Source organism: Heloderma suspectum, chromosome 6 (genome assembly GCF_057233095.1).
Source record: "Heloderma suspectum isolate Gila_16-S chromosome 6, 16-S_ref, whole genome shotgun sequence".
In the NCBI taxonomy this organism is placed as follows: domain Eukaryota; kingdom Metazoa; phylum Chordata; class Lepidosauria; order Squamata; family Helodermatidae; genus Heloderma; species Heloderma suspectum.
In genome coordinates, this window is record NC_139463.1 from 49,267,059 (window position 1) to 49,283,474 (window position 16,416).

At 47.3% G+C, this 16,416-nt stretch overlaps 2 protein-coding genes across 4 annotated transcripts in view; both read right to left on the bottom strand.

The window, feature by feature from the left end:
- Window positions 1-16,416, bottom strand: part of LOC146340798 (uncharacterized) — an 815,287-nt gene that overhangs the window by 773,616 nt on the left and 25,255 nt on the right. The window lies entirely within an intron of this gene.
- TET3 (tet methylcytosine dioxygenase 3) overlaps window positions 1-16,416 on the bottom strand; it is a 110,611-nt gene that overhangs the window by 77,630 nt on the left and 16,565 nt on the right. The window contains exons 1-2 of one of the 3 annotated variants that reach the window (XM_084807102.1): window positions 5,158-5,327; window positions 4,698-4,754 (exon numbers count right to left, since the gene is read on the bottom strand). The exons of 1 other annotated variant lie outside the window; for it this stretch is intronic. The gene's annotated coding sequence lies outside the window, so the exon portion shown is untranslated. Of the gene's footprint in view, window positions 1-4,697; window positions 4,755-5,005; window positions 5,110-5,157; window positions 5,328-16,416 lie in introns of those variants that run through there. One more of the 3 variants, XM_084807105.1, reaches the window with a different exon arrangement.

The window sequence follows — 16,416 nt, forward strand, 5'->3', positions numbered from 1 at the left end:
TGAATTGCAAGATGGGAAGCTCCCTGAAGTGAAAAATTAATGGCTTTTTTGCAACTTAGGCAAGCCTTTGATCTTGAAGCACACACCCCCTCCTTCCGCTCCCCACGACATTACCTGGGCATACAAGAACCTTTTAGTTTTGCTTCCAATATTGTGGTTTCATCCTGCACTGGTTCCCTGTCTGTGTATAACAGAGGCCTATAGGTTCATACAGGAGCACCTGGTTTGTGTGCATAAGGTCCCAGGTCCAATTCCTGGCATCTCATCCAGTTAAAGGGGTCTCAAGGAGCAAAGACTAGGGAAGGCCCCTACAACTCCCACCTTCCCTCACCATTGGCTATACTGGTGAGGGCTGATGGGACTTAATAGGCCAAAACACCTGGAGGGCCACAAGTTGCCCATGCCTGGAGTAGACGATCTGGCCCAGATGGATTGATAGTCTGATTATATAAGGCAGCTTCATATATGGCCACTCCACTAAATCAATCTGAGCGTGTGTGTGTGTGTGTGTGTGTGTGTGAGAGAGAGAGACAGACAGACAGACAGAGAAAAGGGTGGGAAGGAAAGGCTACCTGTTTGATTCATAAGTGCCAAAATGAATGAGTAGGAAGACACTATTGTTGCTACTTCTCACATCCACATGGTAATCAAAGTCAATATGCCATTTCTCTGTTTCCCCCTCATTAAATTAACTTCCATGCCTCCCATGGGGGACTAGACATCCATGAATGGGAGAACCAAGCTCCCACCCCCACACCTTTTGAAATCCAGACTAGCTAGTTACAAACTTGCAACTTTTTCATCACAGCTGGTATAAAAAGCGTCGCAATCATGCCTTCTGTACATCTGTGCTTCCAGAGATGGAGCGGTATAGAGGGGCTGCAGGAGCCACCCTGACATTAGTTTATAAGTTGTTGTATACCAGCTGGAGCCACACAGATCCTGGAAGCAATTAGAACTAGTTTAACATCACACACACACACACACACACACTAACTAGAAAAGATGTACACATTTATTTTTATGCTGCTGTTATTTCACAGATATACCATCTCTCAGTTTGGTGATCTGGGAAAGAAGCTTAATTTAGCAACAATGAAGTCGCTGACACCTAAGAGGAGAACAGGACTGCTCTTGATGTAACAAAGAGGTATCTTCTAAGGATCCATTTTAAATACTTTAAAGAAAGGTGCCTGTTATCAACCAAAAGGAGGCAACAGGGCATCCAGTCTTCTTCCACACAAAATTTTAATCTATTGGACTCCCCACCCCACACCCCTCTATCAGACAAGAGAAGGATCTACTCCAGTTTGGAAAGATCCCTTCCCAAGAGAAGGATTCCCTGTGCATATAGTAGAGTTGTAGCAAAATGAGTTTATCTTGGAGGAGCAGCCTTAGAAAGTGCAAAAAGACATAGTAGGTACAATAAAGCACTTGTGGGCCATTTGTTGGTAAGAGCTGGTAGTATGTTACATACATATTGGAAAACATAATCTGTTACCTAGGCTGTGTGAAGTTCAACAAACTATGTTAGTAAATGAGTTGGCCTTTTACAAATGTCACTGGGAAGGAATAAATCAGACAGGACTGCTATTATTTGACCAAAGGAGACTGTTCAATGTATACTGGAATCATAACAAACCAACAGAAAAAGCGTGGCAAGTGATGGCATAATATGTATGTTAATTAATTTTGTTTTTAATCCAATTCTTAATATTTTCTAATATTTTTAAATACTTTTCAATTTGTATTTTTCTAAAAAATAGTTCCTAGTGCAGTGTGCCAGAATAATTTCCAGAATTAAAACCAGATTTTGAGGGATTCAGTACCACCCTTTGCGGACCCAATAGAACCAAATCTTCCCCATCTCCTTTGATCAGACAATTCAGTGGATTATCAATTCTCACAATACATTTTCCCCATGACTGCAGAAAGTTAAAATTTTAATCAGCCCCCAAGTTGAATATAAAATTAACACAAATTAACCTCGACACAAAATCACCTGCAATTCCTGACCATTGCACACCTGCTTCATTGCCCCCCCCCTTGACAACTCCTCTTTTCACTCATTCCTCTGGACAACTGCCCTATTTCAACCTTCCTTTCCTAGACACCACCACCACCACCACCCCTGCTTCTCTCCTAGGCTGCCCCCTTCTCAGGCACCTGCTTTTCCCACACATCCTTCCCATGAACTTCTTGAACATTTTCAGCCCCTCCTGCTGCAAAAAGGGGGGGGGGTGCTAAGATACAAGTCTCAGAATCCACTCCAGGGCCAGTAGGGACCTCTAGCACAGCACTAATAGTGTTAACTGGCATGACAGGATTCCCTGGAAAACCAGTTGCACCAGTTAATGCTGTTGGCATTGCACTAGGGTCCCTTAGCCCAACGCAAAATAATTTACAATAGTGCTCACATCACATTGGACGCTGTCCCAGGAAACAGTTGCATGAACAGAACAACACAAAAGCTGGTATAGCAAAAGGGGCACCAGTGGGAGCCGGGACCAACCTGTAATGTGGAGATAACAATCTATGTATGTGAAGCATGTTGGACTTTTGAAATGTACTATGTAAATGTTAAGTGTTGTTACTGTTAATAGGTTTCACCTAACCTTGAAAAACTACAGTCAGTCTTTTTGGACAAAAAGACAAGCTAAAAAAAGGAAAGCTCAGAAGAGGAAGTATATATAAAACTTGAGCCTTCCCCCCACATGTTCACTAATTTTACAAGGCCAGTGTCAGAATGCCCAAATGGGGTGTTCTGAGGTCCAGCCACATGCATTATACATAGGGGGATTTCCCCAATGCACCAAACAGGTACAGATCTGATTGCCAGCAAGAGATTTTTTAATATTCAAGATCTGCAGTAGGATAATACCTTTATTTGGACCAACTGGAATGTCCCAAAATGATGAGAAAGCTTTTGAATTCATAATTCTTCATAAGGCAGGATGTTTAAAAAGGAGGATGGGGCAGAGATCTGGGAATGGTATCATTGAGTCAGCCTTCCCTGCCCCGGTGCCCTCCAGGTGTTTTGGACTACATCTTCCAGCATTCCTGACCAGCCGTCAAGCTGGCTGGGATTGATGGGAGTTGAAACATCTGGAGGGCACCAGGTTGGGAAAGGCTGAGTTAAGCCATCCAGCAAAGGGATCCTGAAACCGAAATAAGATTATTTTCTGCCACCTGAAGGTGGGACGTTATTTTGGGTGGCTAGCTGTCCTCCTACCACTGGGTAATGGTCCCTAATTTCGCTCCTATTGACTTTTTAACTAGTGTACCACCTAACCATTATGCTAAGATAAAGACTGCCATGTTGCACGTCAGGTTTTGTTCCTCGCCTCCCAAGAGATCTTTGTGTTCCATGTAGGACTTGAGACAGAACCGAGTAAACACTACATATTATATACTCAAAAATGGGTGGGTGGGAAGCATCAACTTAGGTTTTTTGTCCCAATAGCCCTGGGTGCATCTTACAACCTGTCTTGCACCTCAACAGGCTGATCAGGTTATGTCTGCACAACTCCACCTGCATTCCACCTCAAGGTTTCTATAAAGCACAGACTTGGGGAGAAACCACCACTTCCAGCTTTTTCTCCTTGCCCCTATTTTGTTCAACAGCCTGCCTGATGAAGAGTTCTGAAGAACTTAAAAGAACTGAACCTTGCTCAGTGTTTTATTTGTTGAAATGCCTTACCATGTGTTTGGGGGGGGGGGTTCCCTGGCTAGTGGACCAACATGGCCGCCTATGCCTAAAGGAACGTTCAATTATTCCATGAATACCAATTTTCAACACCAAATGATTTGACCCTATGTCAAGCATAGGGAAGCATAACGACAGCCTGGCTCAAAGCCCTGGAAAACAGGCATAATTGGCCAGAGGACTCTCCCCATATGCCTTGTGCTGTTTGCAGGACTGCAGGTCTTGCCATCCTCAGTTTAAATTTCTGCATGGCATTCTTTCAAACTGACCACAGAAGTCAGCCTCTCCAGCCTGACTTCCCCTCCCCTCTCATCTATTAGCAAGAACACCCAACCGCCACAAGCTGCTATGCTGAGTCTGATATTTCATCATCGTCGTAACTGCCGACTCCTAGGGATTTTCCCACGGAGCTGCTCTCAGAACTCAAACAGCCCCTGAGACTGGACTCTGTTGGGTGCGCATGAAAAATAAGCCATTCTGTTGTCACATTACTCTCTGCACAGATCTATGTAACAAACTGGCAAATGGCCAGAGTGTGCAACCCTTTTGACATATCCCCAAAATTAGGGAACCCAAAGCTGCTGCTTTGTGCCACTACTAGCAAGCAGCCCTCCAGCCACATCATAGGAAGGTTAAGACAGTCACCATGGTTACGTCAGGATGATGTCACACCTGGTTCACAGAGCCTTGTCTCCTTTGCTAATTTTACGCACTGTACAGGGATCTGGGCAGAGGGGAGAAAGAGAGTGCAGATCACAGCTTGCCTGTCACGGGCCCAAGGTAAAGATCAACGTTTTGGATGTGCCTCAGAAGCAAAGAAACAGACTAACAAAACATACATGCAATTGCAGAGGACACAAAAGCCTCAGAAATTGGACAACCATGTTTTTTAAGACATTAAAAATGGGCACTAAATCTTCACTGTTCATACTGCCCCCTCCCAATTCTCTTCAGTGCATTTGTCTTTGAAAGGTATGACAAGGAAAAGTACCTCTACGGCTGACACTCGCCCCTGGGCACCGCTGCCTTTATTGTCCCTTATTTCCACCTGCAAAGAGGGAAATAAAACAAACAAACAAACAAACACTATCAAAACTAATCTTTAAAAGCAGCTGAAACCAAAAACCTATCCGGCATGATGCAAGTAGGAGCTTTGCTTAGCAAGGCCTGTGGTGGGTTATTTAAATGACCATCCCCCATTTAGAATAACCCCCTTGAAAGGAGGAGGAGGAGGAAGGGGGGCCTTGCATTTAAGAAAGGTCTCTGGGCATAAACACGAGGGAGGAATCAATCGGTTACCTTGCTGAGCCTGTCTTCCACACCGTCCCACTCTGCTGGCCGGCTGCCCTGGCTCCCCCCGGCCTGTTCCCCTCCCGCCTCAGGAAAGCTTCGCCCCAGCTCTCCTCAGCCCCAGCACGCCTGCCTGCATTGCTACCAAGCAGCCATCTTGCCTCATTCTCCTTGAAGCTGTGTCACAGACACCCTGGTGCAGTCGGGGGCTTTTCTCCTGCCAGACGCTCGAGTCATTATCATACTGCCGAGCTCCCGGCCCTCTTCCCCCTCCCCAAGAAACAAACAGGGTGGACGTGACATGCATGCCCAGCCTTCCGCCTGCCTGCCTGCCTGCCTGACGGAGGCGGAGGAGGAGGGAAAGCCAGCCCTCGCAGCTTGGAGGGAGGAGGAGGAGGAGGAGGAGGGCTGGGCTGGGCTTGGCAGCTGCCTCTCTCTCTCTCTCTCTCTCTTTCTCTCTCTCTGGAGCTCTCACCTGCCAGAGGCGGCAGCCAAAGATGGGGCAGAGCCGTCCTTGCTCTACTGACCCAGCACCGCCTCACTGGCAAAGGTCTTCACTGGGGCCGAGGATGGCACCTCGGAGCTTCTCCCGCATGCCAGCTTCAGGGAAGCCACTCTCCAAGGAGGTGGGATTTCAGGGGAAAGAGAAAATGCACGCAGCAGTGAGAGGGAACTTGTGTGGGCAGCAACTGCGTTGGCCAGGGCTGTGCTGGCGTAAAGTGAGAAAAGTGAGACACGCACCTTGAAGCATGGAGTGAGCACATGCCACAGTCAGCCCTGGCACCCCGATGCGTGTCCACCAAGTAAGACTTGGCATTTTTGAGTGTCTGGAGCAATTCAGCTTCCATGTGAGGTAGGTCGACATTATTCTCCCCATTAACTTTTTTCCATTTATTTGTCTTGTAACACACACTTCCATACCTGGGACTCTGTTTTTAACCTCCAGACCAGGCACAAGCTACTCTAGAATAATCAGAAAGCTAGACACAAAAAGGGAAAAGATGCTATGGAAGGGCAAGACTCTCCAGTGGTGGTGACCTGCAAGGTGTGTGAAATGTTGGTTTTCTTGCCTGACAACAACATGGCCCACACCTGCAACAAGTGCAAGTTGATCACGCTGCTGGAGGAAAAAGTAAGTGGACTGGAACGGCGACTGTCGACCCTCTGGGGAATAAGAGAACACGAAGAGTTCTTGGACAGAATGGGGGAACTACAGCAGCAAAGGGAAGACCAGAAGCTTGAAGAGCAACAGCAAGATGAGGCAGTGGGAAATGCTGAGGTGAAGAAAAATGGAGTAGAGGATACTCCTTGGAAAAGGGTGACAGTTAGGAGAAGAAGAACTAGACGCCACTCTGACCAGTGGAAGCAGTGGAGCTGTGAAACCGATTCCAGGTACTTGCGGATGAGACTGGAGAACAGCCTGCAGAGGAAGAATCACAGGGGAACCTACATGAGAGTGAGCAAGAGGCTGAAGGTCAGTCAAACAGAGGCGATGAAACCCAGGCCTACAACAACAAGAAGAGAAGAGTGGTAGTAGTAAAAGACTCCTTGCTGCGTGGGATTGAGACCCAAGTATGTCACGAAGACCCGTGGACTCGCCAGGTATACTGTCTCCCGGGAGGACGAATTAGAGACGTGACTGAAAGGTTGCCTGCACTCATAAAGCCCACTGACAGGTATCCCTTTCTTCTCATCCATGTGGGAACAAATGATACCACCAAGCGGAGCTATGAAGAAATCACGTCAGACTTTGAAGCTTTGGGAAGGAAACTCAAGAACTTTGGGGCCCAGAGAGTTTTCTCATCCATCCTTCCAGTAGTTACAAGAGCGATAGAAAGGGAACGAAAAATACTCCGGGTGAATGACTGGCTACCAAGGTGGTGCCGATGAGAGAGATTTGGATTCTGGGACCACGGGCTATACTTCCTGGAAGATGGGCTGTTGGCAAGGGACGGGTTGCACCTCACAAAGGATGGGAAGAATGTGTTTGGCCACAGCATGAAGAACTTCATCAGGAGGGCTTTAAACTGAATCCTAAGGGGAAGGGATATGTAATGTTGGGGGTAACAATGGATGTAGGCGCATGCACGGAGAGAACAGCTCTGATAGCGCCCAATAATAGTCTTCAGACACATGTAGGAAGAAAGCCAGTCTATGAAGCACATGGTCTTCGATGTCTATATACTAATGCCCAGAGTATGGGAAACAAACAGAACAAACTTGAACTCTTAATACAAGAGGGAAATTATGACTTGATAGGTATAACTGAGACTTGGTGGGATGACTCTCATGACTGGAATACAGCAATTGAAGGATATAACTTGTTCAAAAAGAACAGGAGGAACAGAAAGGGAGGTGGGATTGCACCGTATGTGAAAAATACATATCTCTGCACAGAAATACAGGAGGATGAGCTTGGTAGCCCCATCGAGAGCATCTCGGTTAAAATAAATGGAGCAAAGAATAAAAGGAACATGGTGGCTGGAGTCTACTACCGGCCACCCAACCAAGGAGAAGACGAGGATGAAACTTTTGAAAAGCAAATAGCCAATGTTTTAAGGAAGCATGATGTAGTAGTAATGGGGGACTTCAATTTCCCCGATATTTGTTGGGAGACAAATGCTGCAAAACATGGCCCCTCCAGGAAATTCAAGATTTGTAAATTCAAGATGGGGGATACGTGGCTCAACAACACTACAAGCGAGAAAAATCTTGGAATTGTTGTTGATCGCAAGCTGAATATGAGCCAACAATGGGATGTGGCTGCAAAAAAGGCAAATGCTATTTTGGGCTGCATTAATAGAAGCATAGCTTCCAAATCCTGGGAAGTACTAGTTCCCCTCTACTCAGCACTGGTTAGGCCTCATCTGGAGTACTGTGTCCAGTTCTGGGCACCACACTTTCAGAAGGATGCAGACAAACTGGAGAGGGTTCAGAGGAGGGAAACAAAGATGATCAGGGGACTGGAAACAAAGCCCTATGAAGAGAGACTGAAAGAACTGGGCATGTTTAGCCTTGAGAAGAGAAGACTGAGGGGAGATATGATAGCACTCTTCAAGTACTTGAAAGGTTGTCACAGAGAAGAAGGCCAGGATCTCTTCTTGATCATCCCAGGGTGCAGGATACGGAAGAATGGGCTCAAGTGACAGGAAGCCAGATTCCGGCTGAACATCAGGAAAAATTTCTTGACTGTTAGAGCAATATGACAGTGGAGCCAATTCCCTGGGGAGGTGGTGGGCTCTCCCACACTGGAGGCATTCAAGACGAGGCTGGACAGCCATCTGTCAGGGATGCTCTGACTTGGATTCCTGCATTGAGCATGGGGTTGGACTCGATGGCCTTGTAGGCCCCTTCCAACCCTACTGTTCTATGATTCTATGAATTCTCTCTCCACCACTGGGTGTGGGGGAGGTCCTTACACACAGAAAATGTCATGGGTGGGTTTGCACGATCGCAGAGGGAAAAGAAGCCACAGTGGCTTCTTTTCCTTCCCTGTGCAGGCTGGTCGGGAGCCACCTAATTAGCATAATGATCCTCACTGGGTGCGGGTTGTCATGACGTCCAGACCCAGCGAGGGTGGTGGCTGGGGTGGTTTGCAAATTACCCAGCAACCCTAGAACATCATTTTCAGGGTGGCTTATTTTCCCCCCACAATCCGCCCCATGTCAAGCAGAAGGCAAGACTGAACTCTTTTTCCTAACACTCTTTTTTCTTATCAGTAGGTTCAAAACAAACAGAGGTACTTCATACAATGGTAATTAAGTTAAGTTAGGGTGTCCACTACCATAAAATTATGGTTGTTGGGTTCTTTTGTGTATTATGCTTTTAACTGTTCTTGAGGTGTCCCCTAGGCAAGAAACCTGCAAAGTTTCAGAAGGATAAGAGTTGGGGCTAGGGAGTTATGATGCTTGAAATCCAGTTTCAGCCGTTTTCATAATGAAGTGTGCTGGCACTGGAAGAATGGCCATCTCATGGTCCCATCCTTGATGGGAGCCCATAGTAAAAATGGGCCCTAGGATTAGAAGGTGGACCTGTATGTCATTGAACCATACTCCCTCCCTCCTCCTGCAGCATTTAGTGAAACTAAACCAAAATATGTTATTTTGAGACAAAAAGACTGCCTGATTCTGCTTGGGCATCAAACTTGGTCTGAATTCAATGCACATGCATGCAAATTAGAATTATTGGAATTTATTTACATGGCACCAATGTTAGCAGTGGGGAACACAGGTGGGAGGGCACTTTTGCACACATGTCCTGCTTGTGGGTTTCCCATGGGCAGCTGGTTGGCCACTGTGTGAACAGAATGCTGGACTAGATGGACCTTGGTCTGATGCAGCATGGCTCTTATATTCTTAAATACAGAGTGCCTCAGAGCATATGCAGAATGCTTTTCTTTTACCACTGAGCATTTTTCTTTTACCTCCTACGCATTCTGTTCCCCTCCATGCAACCATCCCTCCTCAATCTTCCATGCTCTAGCACTCTTCATGAAAACAAATGTTTTGTTTTGTGCTTCTCTCCTCTACCTCCTCCTTGTTATGCACAAGCTCTCATTGTATCTTTCTCCCCATAACTTCATTTGTGCCAAGACTTCACCAGGATTCAACCAAGGAGCTTGTTTTAAAAACTAGGGCTAAGTTATGGAGAAACTCTGAGCATGTACTAAGTGCCTTTCCCTCACCACGGAAGCTAGAGTCCCCATAAAACGAACAACACAAAACACAAACATGCATAGGGCTGGGCTGAAAGAGTAGTCAGTTCATTGGACTGGAATCAGGTGGGCAGTGTACAACAAACTGTGGCAAATTCTTAAAGTGATGAGAGTAGCAGACCACCTTACCTGTCTCCTGAGAAACCTGTACGAGGGTCAAGAAGCAACAGTAAGAACCAGACATGGAACAACCGAGTGGTTCAAAATTGGGAAAGGAGTACGACAAGGCTGCATATTGTCACCCTGCTTATTTAACTTATATGCAGAGTACATCATGAGAAACGCCGGGTTGGGTGAATCACAGGTCGGAATTAACATTGCTGGGAGAATTATCAACAACCTCCGATATGCAGACGATACCACCCTAATGGCAGAAAGCGAAGAGGATCTCAAGAGCCTCTTGTTGAGGGTGAAAGAGGAGAGTGCAAAAGCTGGTTTGAAACTCAACATAAAAAAACTAAGATCATGGCATCTGGCCCCATCACTTCCTGGCATAGAGAAGGGGAAGAAATGGAAGCAGTGACAGATTGTTCTTGGACTCCAAGATCACCGCAGATGGTGACTGTAGCCATGAAATTAAAAGATGCTTGCTCCTTGGGAGGAAAGCTATGGCAAACCTAGACAGCATAGTAAGAAGCAGGGACATCACCTTGCCGACAAAGGTCCGTCTAATCAAAGCTATGGTTTTCCCAGTAGTAACATATGGCTGTGAGAGCTGGACTATAAGGAAGGCTGAGCGCCGAAGAATTGATGCTTTCGAACTGTGGTGCTGGAGAAGACTCTTACGAGTCCCCTGGACTGCAAGGAGGTCAAATCAGTCAGTCTTAAAGGAAATCAACCCTGAGTGCTCATTGGAAGGACAGATACTGAAGCTCAAACTCAAATATTTTGGCCACCTAATGTGAAGAGAAAACTCTCTGGAAAAGACCCTGATGCTGGGAAAGACTGAAGGCAAAAGGAGAAGGGGACGGCAGAGGATGAGATGGCTAGATAGCATCACCGATGCAATGAATATGAACTTGAGCATGCTCTGGGAGAGAGTGCAGGACAGGAAGGCCTGGCGTGCTATGGTCCATGGGGTCACGAAGAGTTGGACACAACTGAACGACTGAACAACAACAACAACCATGCTCACAGCTCAGGACTAATTTCTGAGTAAACATGCAGAAGATCAGACTGCAACACCGCCGCCCCTGAAAAGTCACTTGTGTTGGAATCCTATGTACACTTCCCTACTTACGTCTGAGTAGGCATACACAGGATTGTATAAGTGAGCAGTATTTATCTCCCCCCCCACTTCAAAAAAATCAATAATTAACCCCTGTTTTTATTGAAGTTTTCTGTTCATAGGAATATAGGAAGCTGCCTTATACCGAGTCAGATCTTTGGTCCATCTAGCTCACTATTGTTGACACTGACTGGCAGTGGCTCTCCAGGGTTGGAAGCAGGATTCTTTCCTGTCTCTACCTGGAGATACCAGGGATTGACCTTGGGACCTTCTGCATGCCAAGCAGGTGCCCTGCAACTAAGCTGCAGCCCTTCCTATTGCAGGATAATGGCAACTGACAAAACAGCCCCAGATTTGTTCCTCTGCAAGCACATGAACCCACTTTTCTCAAAGACCTGGGTGAGGAGGAGAATGAGAAAAACAAACCCTGTTGTCCATCAAATACATTTCAGAACTTCTCTTGCCCACCAAAGAGAATTCTCTTTAAAAATTCCCCAAGATATGCTCTGGGTGGAATAAAGAAAAGACCAGGATAGGGAAGGGGAAAAGAAGAAAGGTGATTGGAAATGGAGAGGCGGGGAGAGAATTCCCCAAGCCAAGTGGCTCTTTTCAGAAAGGTAGTACTTCAGAGGAATTTAGGAGGCTGTGGAGAGTTTGTAAGGACTGCACATACTTAAATGAACTTTATGATGTGAGGTGGCTGAGGGCTTTTCCTTGCTTTTTTAAAACTGCAAAACCTGTTGAAAAGCCCCAGCACTTCTTGAGCCATGATGCCACATAGTCCTAATCCTCCCTTTAGTCCTAATCCTCCCTTTGGTATAATATGAGGCCTGTAGCTATCTGGGAGAAATTAAAGTGCAGGGAGAGAAAGAAGTTTGTGGAAGCAAATTGAATCCTTTGCTCTGCTGAAGCTACTGAATTTCTGCAGAAGCCAAAGTTTCCAGTTTGGGGCAGCAATATCAGACAGTATGTGAAATACCACTATTTCACATGGAATTCTTCCTGCCCCTTCCTCTCCCTCTTCAAAATTTCATTGCAAGCAAGCTCCCAGCAGTTGGCATATAAGAGCAGAAAAGTAGGGGGAGAAAAAAACAACAGTGAGCAATCTGTGGAAGGAAAGGTGGTGGTCTCCCCTCTAGTTTAAAAGGCTGGCGGAATCATGCTGCACTCCCTATTGGTCTACTAAGGGAGCAAGTCCTAAGGTCTCCTAATAACTGCAAGGTTACTGAGCTCAGAGGGAAGAAGCAGGTTTGTATTAAGGCAGATGATAGCAAGGACAGCTCTAAAGAATTGGAGCACCGCTATGAAGATTGAGGGCCCATGCCCATGTGGGCTACTATCTAATAATGCCTCTGCCACAGAGGAAGTCCACCATCTCTGTGCCCTGCCTCTGAGCTTCAAGAGGTGTCTGGCTAGCCATTTTGGGGCTAGATGGACCTGTGGTCTGGTTAAGCAGCAGTGCTCTTCTTGGGTTACATATATACCATGAGTATTTTAAGATGGGGAAGCATCGTAATACACAGTGCCCCATCTACAGCCCAGAACTGAACAGTTTAAGAAAGTTTTGCCGCCAATTCAGGAAAAGTATATATAAACTGGCCCCAAATAACAGAGGTGAAAACTGCGCTGGGAAGGATTTGGCTCTTCCTCAGCAAGCGACCGCATTTCCTTAAAGACCCCTCATATGCAAACTGGCAGAGCACATTTTTAAGGCAGTGCCTGCAAGAGCAATGCCGTTCCTCCCAGAACTGGACCATTGCCTCGTTCAAAAGAGAAAAGGGCATGTCCCTCATTGCAACTGAGAGCCCTAGAGGAACACAGCAGACATGGGGGGTGGCACCTGTCTCCGAAACTCATTTGCACAGCCAACCTTCACAGGACAGCATATTCCGCACCCACAGGAACCTATCAGTCTGCCGAGCACACTCACGTAGACATGCAAAAAGGCATGGAAATTAGCTCGTAAAGAGAAAGCTCTGCACCTAGTCATATTCTTCCCTACAAGGTTTGCTTGGAGTTGTCCCATGTAGAAATCCCTCCCAAAGTGAAATCAGCTGCATGTACTGAAATAATTCACTGTCTTCCAACCTGGCACATTTCTGGGATCAGCAGGCACATGTCAGCTGGTTGCAGAACCCATTCGTGCATGCCAGAGTGTGAATGTGGCTAAGGCTACAGGTGACAAAGTGCTGCAGAAAACTCTAGAGCAGCCTTCCCCAAACTGCTGCCCTCTCAATATGTTGGACTACAACTCCAATCAGCACCAGCCAGCCCAACACATCTGGAGAACATCTGGCTGGAGAAGGCTGCTCTAGAGCAATGACCAATGACGAGGCTGGACAGCCACCTGTCAGGGATGCTCTGACTTGGATTCCTGCATTGAGCAGGGGGTTGGACTCGATGGCCTTGTAGGCCCCTTCCAGCCCTACTATTCTATGATTCTATGACCACCATTGCATAAGGCTGTCCAATGAAGTATCACATGCTTCCATATAACAACAAAAAATTCTAATGAAAGATATTATTCTACCTACTGGGGAGATCCCAAAAGAGCAGTTTAACTGCAATGTCTTTATCTCTGGGTCTGTGTGTATTCCAAAATTCTATGCAAGTGCTGTTGTACCAGATAATGCTATGCTGATGACCACTGAATTCAGCTTCTTGAGAATCTCAGCTTTCGATGAAGAGGTTCCTAGGCACAGTAGGATTTCCAGCTCTCAGGAGGTGAGTCAGTGTTTGATGCCCTGCACCTGTTGCCGCCCCCTGTCCTGCATGACCAGCAATATGCCAACTAAGAGCACGTGGGCAAACCTTTTTAATTTGCATGATGTGTATAGGTTGCAAAGTTGCACTTCTTTTTCTCCTTTATTTATTTAAGCACAAAACACTCCCACAGCCCTCAATATCCCCCTTATCTAATTAGAGCTGCCATACAACTATTGCAGATGCAGCCTTAGGGAGGACCACAGTCAGTAAAAAATTAAGAGTGGGCTCCACTTTGCAGGTGGTGGTTAAAGATGGGATCTGGGTCTGAGCAGTTGCAGATTACTGCTTTAGGGAAGCCACTAGCCTACTTTTTAAAACATTAACTATTTGATTATTATTGTATCACACCTTTATCCCACCCTTCCTCCAAGCAGCTCAGAACAGGGTCAGGGGTCTACAAATCTTGCCAGACTTGGCAGCCAAGCCAAAATGTTTGGCCTCCAGGCTCCTGCTCCTTCCTTTCAATGCAATCCTACATGTGTGTACTCAGAAGTAAGTCCCGCTGTGTTCAATTAAATTTACTCCCAGGAAACTGCAATACTTACTTCGGTCTTGCTTCCAAGCAGATATACACAAGATTGGACTGTGGTTCCCTGACTTCACTCTGCACCTCTGCATGAGGCCAGGGACAACCTCTCACTCCCTTCCCCAGTTCCATATTTGACCTGGAAAGCGAGTCAGGCAGGCAAGGTCCCCACAGCTGCACTAGGCAACAGAGGGACTTGGAAGCCCACTGCAACTGTGGGGACCTTGCCTCTTCCCCTTTCCTGCTCCAACTGGGAAGCTGGGAGAGGAAGGAGCTTGTCTTGCTGCTAGGGGGTCAAGGCACAGAGCACCTCCACCCAAACTGGCAAGCTCGACCCTTTCCCCCTGGAGCCGCACAGAAAGGTGAAGGCTCAGATGGAAGGAGGCAACAGCGGCCCACCTTGCAGGCTTTGCCACCCACCACTCAAACAGCCAGCTCCAGAGGTGGGCAAGGATCTTCCCTCTAGTTGGGCTGAACTTTGGAACCCTCTGAAGCCCAAGGCAACTGTGGGGGATGTCTCTGTCCACTCCTTCCCCACCTCTAAGCTGAAGAGGAAGGTGGGACTCCACTATGGTGGGTGGTGGGAGGGATTGAGGAAGGCTGGGCGGTGTGGTTCCCTCCATTTTATCCTGCAACTCCCCGGTGAGGAAGGCCTATGAGTACAGGCACGGGGTCACCCAGTGAGCTTCGTGGATGAATGGGGATGTGAACCCGGGTCTCCCCAGCCCTAGTCCGACACTTTCACCACCACACCATCGTGGATCTTTGCTAGTCATGTGTGACCTGAAAGGGGGAAAACAACGTATCTCCTCAGCCGACTTGCATGCAGTGAACAAGAACAGCCTCCAGGCACTCAGGTACGTGGCGCCAGAGCAATTATCCCCCAGTGAAACGTCCACACTCTTCCTCTGCCCTTAGCTAGCCTGATCAAAGTTTGCTCCCACTTACCGGCCATGCGGTCATGCAACCGGCATTTCCCTAATTACCCGTGCCACAGGTTGCCATGTTGTCTGAATGCGGAACGTGGCTCAGCGGGGGTGGCTTCTCACCCACCCCACAACACCTACTGCAAGCCATGGGTTGTAGGTTCAGTAAGAAGCCCAACCCGCTGCGCTGCGCGCCAGGTTCGGATGACAAAGCAACCCACAATGCAGCACAAGTACTTAGGGAATGGTGGTCACATGGCCACCATGCCCAGGGGCAAGGGAAATAATGTTGTTTCTCCCACGGAGTGTCTCAACCCCATCAATGAGTTAATGACCCAGCTCACATGGCACAGCAGCCCACAGTGGCTTAATTTACCTGGGGGGGGGCCACTGCATCGTGCCGGGCGCCATTTTTGCATGGCATTCAGCTTGCCGTGGCTTGTTGTGTCATGCTACAGAAGGTGGCAGGGGCTGTTTGAGGGTAAATTAAGCCATGGTGGGCTGTCATGACATGCAAACAGGCTCAATGTGAAGCATTTTGAACACTCCATGATGTGGTAAGTGTTAAGATGACTCTTATTCCAATAAAAACATTGACGTCACCAGTGGAAGTCGCCGATGCAGCAACAGCCCTGCCGTCTGATGGCAGCGCTGCTCCCGGCACGTCGGACTGGGGAAGTGCAGCCAGGCAGCGAACTCATCATGTAAAAACAGACGTAATTTTGTTGTGTATGAATCTAAGCGAAGAACGTTTTCCCCACAAGGCAGGTTCCCCCCACAACCCAAAACTGTGGTTACCTCATTCAGTAATTGGCTCCTAGCAGAACTGGTTACATCTTTTAAAAGAACACACACAGCCACACACTGGAGCAGCTGGGGCTGCCAAGGAACAATACAGATCCTCCATCGACCCCTATTCCAAAAGCCACCTTCCCCACTGACCCCACTGTGATCACCCAATAAATAATGAAGGCTCCTTCAGGCTGAGCAACCGATTTGCCATTAACCAGCTCCTCGATGTTGAGGGGCAGCTGACATTTACATGAGAAAGTCTCATGGCAATAGGAGTGAAAGGGGTGGGGTGGGGGAGACTGGTGTCCATGGGTCAGCAAGTTCTTGTGTCCCAGGTTGAAGATCCCCATGCCCTGGCCCTTTGGGGAAAATAAAGCAGTCTCATTCACCTTTTCCCCTCTCATCAATAGTGACCTCTAGAACAAAAAAACAAAACCACCCCCCTTTTCTATTGCAAAGGTTCCTGGC